The 5,000-nt window shown below is 34.4% G+C and overlaps 1 protein-coding gene across 2 annotated transcripts in view; it reads left to right on the forward strand.

Annotated features, from left to right (window-relative positions):
- LOC144960793 (S-formylglutathione hydrolase-like) overlaps positions 1 to 5,000 on the forward strand; it is a 36,078-nt gene that overhangs the window by 2,745 nt on the left and 28,333 nt on the right. The window lies entirely within an intron of this gene.

Here is a 5,000-nt window from a genome sequence, read left to right on the forward strand (position 1 = left end):
ATTTTGACCCAGTTTTCTTAAAAATGAAATAAATAAATGATTTTATAGAGCCAAATCCACTTAGCGTGACATAGCGCTTTACAAGGGGTCCCTGGCAACAGCACAATTAACATGTAGGACGGGACATGACCCTGTTAGGCGATTTTACATTTTTTCGGACAAAGACAACGCTGTTAACGGCCAGGTACTCATGTTACACATGAGTACGGCGAGACAATGTGAGTAACAGCCTTCTCCAAGGACTCAACTATGCGTCGAGCGAGGCTCGAACCCCGGACCTTCCGATCCGAAAGCGAGTGTCATACCACTAGACCACATAGCCGCACGTATGCGGTGTCTAGTGTAAGAGTAAAAAGTTAGAATACCAATTATTTTTTAATGTTGACCTGATCGAGCTTTTATGATTTCTGTTGGAAACCAACAATCCAAAACTCCATATCAAAATAATGATTTCTTTATCCTTGGAGCAGACACTTTCAAGATATTTGTGGAATTATTGAAATAATGATTATGATGATGACGATAATGATGATGATGATGATGATGATGATGATGGTGATGATGATGATGGTGAAGATGATGATGATGATGATGATGATGATGATGATGATGATGATGATGATGATGATGATGATGATGATGATGAGATGATGATGTCAAATAACGGTCACTTTGTCAAATTGTCAGACTTGGCCATTCAGGAAAGTCAAACTTCACAGTACAGTTTCTGGATTAACGTGATGAAAGGAAAAAGAAACGATGAACCATATTTCTTCTATTGGGGTCATGATCTATCTTCTAAGCATCCTCTGGTATGTAAATACTTGTAATAATATTGATAATGATGATGATGATGATGATGATGATGATAATGATGATGATGATGATTATAATAATGATGTTTTAGTTGTTGTTGTTGATGATGATGATGATGATGATGATGATGATGATGATGATGATGATGATGATGATGATGATGGTGATGGTGGTGGGGATGGCGGTGGTGGTGGTGTGGTGGTGGTGGTGATGATGATGATAATGATGATGATGATGATGATGATGATGATGATGGATGGTGATGATGATGATGATGAGATGATATGATGATGATGATGATGATGATGATGATGATGATGATGATGATTAAAATATAAATAGAATTAAAATTTCACAATTGTAAAACGTGCATCAATTACACTACTGGTGTCTTCCAACTTCCATATAAATACAGAACATTTCATTTGATATTTCAGGAAGTTACCGTCCGTGGTCAAATGAGGATTTGCAAAATACACAGCGTCACCAGGACTGTGTTTATATCAATTCAGATTCTGATAAATGGAAGTTTGATTTTTGTGTGGAAAATCGTTCTTACTCTTACTTCTGCGAAGTTAATGCTTAATTAACTCTCCGGTGGATAATATATGATTCTTTCATTGGTTTGAATTTATTAAGTAAATTTTTGTGGGTTTTTTTTTATCACGCCAAATAACTTACGAGGTTGCGAGTGAGTTATACCGCGATGAAAAAATAACGAGTTTAATCAATCCAAATCCGTGAAAGAATACCTTTATTCGACCCCTCAAAGTAATTTTCTTAGATATTTCGTGACCAGTAATTTGTAAAATGCTTCATTTTGCAATGTATCCAAGACATCTATAGTCATCATATTAGAAAATGTTTGGTTCTTCATCAAAACATGTCAGAAAGTCCCTTCCAAGTAATTCCCTATTTTTCGTCACACTAATCGGTATTGAGCAAAAGACTATCGACAAATTAAATTCATTACCGATGTAAAAATGACAATTTGACCCCAAAAACGTTTAGATATGTATTCATACGCACTAAAAGATTATTTAAATGGCCAATCAGCAATCTTTTCAACCTGTATTTAAGCCAATAAAATGAGTGAAAATATTCTGCAATTGTTGAATTATTTTTATTATTCAACGTGTTTACCAATGTTTATTCAACCAATGTTTACTAAGAAATTATAGAGTTTTCCAATGGAAGGGGTGGAATAATATACCATTCTTACACTCTTGCATTTTAAATCTCTGGACGTGTAACCAAAGCACGACCTTCGAGTGCGCATTGGGAACAAATTTCGAATTCCAAAAAGCAGGAGTGTAAGAAATTTGTTATTCTACCCCTCAATTGATTCCGATTTCGTCATACAAGAACATATTTCGCGCCTGGAAGACAACAATTTAAAAAAAAGCAAAGACCACGTATTTTCTTTCAAAATTTGAAACTTCGAAATCTTGCAAAAAATTATTTGGCATCTGCAATGATCTACTTGGACGTGAAAGATGAACTTCATTTCCATCGACAACCAATGAAAGAGACTTGTCAAACAATTTTGTCAACATTTTCAAGACAAAATCCATAACATTCGTACAGAACTAGATCGGTAAGAACCATATTTAGATACAGATACATTCTATGGTACCTTTTTAGACAAGTAACCCAGTTTCATCCAGCTTCATAAAAGAATTCATCACAAGTCATCTTGATCCCTTACCGGCACAGCTTTTGGTCAGCGCCGTCGATACATTGTTACCATCCATAACATCAATCATAAATACATTCATACTGACTGGCCAAGTTCCAGCGTGCTTTTGAAGTGCCTTCGTCAAACCACTTCTGAATAAACTATCACTGGACCATAATGTATTAAACAATTATCCTCCTGTATCAAATTTACCTTTTTTTGGTCAATACTTTTGGAGAAGGTGGTACTGACACAATTATCATCTCCTCTTAAGAACAACAATTTGGAACAACCTTTCCAGTCAGTCTACAAACAGCAACATAGTACTGAAAGGCACTTCTTAAAAATTTTAATGACTTTGTAACGCCGATGCTAACAATATCAATGTAGTATGCCTTTTAGATCTTTCAACTGCTTTTGACACCATTGACCATGACATTTTGTTAAGAAGACTAGAAAATACGTTCGGCGTAAAAGGAATTACCCTTAAATGGTTTACAACCTATTTACAGGATCGATGACAGACTGTCGTGCTAAATGGTGTTCAGTCAGAGCAAGTTTTATAAAACTTTGTTGTGCCACAAGGCTCTGTTCTTGGCCCTGTCCTTTTTACTATATATATATATATATATATATAATATATATATATATATATATATATATATATATATATATATATATATATATATATATATATATATATATATATATATATAGTCAGCCCCTTTCTAGTGTGATATCCAGATTCAATCTGAGTTATCATTTTTATGCAGATGATACGCAAATCTATGATTCAGTACCCCTTGGTAATTTACAACCCTTCATACATCGAATTTTGAACTGTTTTAATGAGTTTAAATCTTGGATGTACCAAAAGAAGTTAAAATTAAATGATAATAAAACTGAGATCTTAATGTTTGGAAGGCCGAGTATCCTTATCATTTCTATTTAATTTTTACTAACAGACCGGCGTGATTTGTGGTAAAATAAAAAAAATCCCTTTATTCATCCCATCGGGGAAATTTGTACTTTAAGGTCTATTCTAAGGGAAGACTGGAATAACCTGTCAGCCGCAGTGCAACGCCGCAAACTGAGCTAGGGTGTGGTGACTTGCTCAAGGCCACACAGCGCAGTGGGTATTCGAACTCGGTACCTTTCGGGTACAAAGCAAAGATGTGTCTCTTTTAATGTAATTTCATTGGAATTAAATTTGACTATCTTATTCTTTTACTGATGTCTGGTTAAATGCTTTAGGGCTAAAAAACCAGGGACGGCTGGTAATAATGGGCAGGGTGGGCAAATACCAGCCTGTTTTTTCAAGTTATATGCTGTATTACCAGGTCCGAAATAATCAAATCTAAATTAGATAATTTCAAAAGTTACTACTTAAAATTGATACTTTGTACTGAAATCAATTTGTGTGTATTTTTGATAGATTGCGAATCACCATGCATCCCGTAATACATAAACCAGGATACGCTCCTGTTCTTTTTATCACCCCCCCCCCCCCCAACCACTCCACTCCACTCCGCCCACATCGTCATCTCATCGTCACGTCGCCTGACGGTGATTTTGCTGTCTGGCCTCTCTAGTACTAGGTCGGGCTAATTCAAATGAGCCCACCTTATTAACCAGTGTACACTAAATAGAGATTTTGGCAAACGAACTTTTTCTTATTTATTGCCTTACTTGTGCTGGGAAGGTTCCAGTATTGAATTAAATTTATTAATTTACTAATATTATATCAATTTAGTATTAGTTTGTGTTGTTTTAATATATTTGTTTATCCATTTAAATTATTTCTTTTTTTCCCCTCGTTTTCTTTAGTGTTTCTCAAAACTCATTTATTTAAATTGTTTTCTTATTTGTTTGTTGTTGTTGTTGTTTTTTTTGTTGTTGTTTTTTGTTTTGTTTTTTAACAAATTAATTTCTTAATTCTTTTTTTTTATTATTCTTAAAGTAATTACCGCTGTATTTTTATTGCCAGACTAAATATTTTTGCAAAACAATGTAATTTTCTATTGTATTCCCTCTAATAAAACAAAACACTTTTATTCAAAAGTCACGACTAAATAAATAAATAAAATACAACCACCATTTTGGTTTTCTCAACAATTGAATTAGTATACGAGAAATACTCTTCTGAGTAAGGAGATAGTTGAATTCTAAGTTATAGAGGAAATACGGAAGGGTGGGCAGATTCCGTACTTGCCCGTCCTGAAGCTAATACATACATAAGATGGTTCGCGATGAAGAGGCGGGAAGCAAGGGATTGGTTGGGTAAGGAGCAAAGATAACACGGTAATTATTGTGACGATAGTCAAACATGAGGAGAGATTGGTAACATTATTTTGTCTTAATTATATTGTATGAAGTATTGGCGAAAGCCTAATATTAAATAAACGTTGTTTTTGTTTGTCTTATTTTGACTATGGAACTGATACTGATACTTGTCATAGCAGACCTGCCTACTTTAGATAGGAAAATAAAAATCGTAGTTTTCAGG

The sequence above is a fragment of the Berghia stephanieae genome, chromosome 15, assembly GCF_034508935.2.
Source record: "Berghia stephanieae isolate SIO BIC M18660-M18661 chromosome 15, UCSD_Bste_1.3, whole genome shotgun sequence".
Classification (NCBI taxonomy): domain Eukaryota; kingdom Metazoa; phylum Mollusca; class Gastropoda; order Nudibranchia; family Aeolidiidae; genus Berghia; species Berghia stephanieae.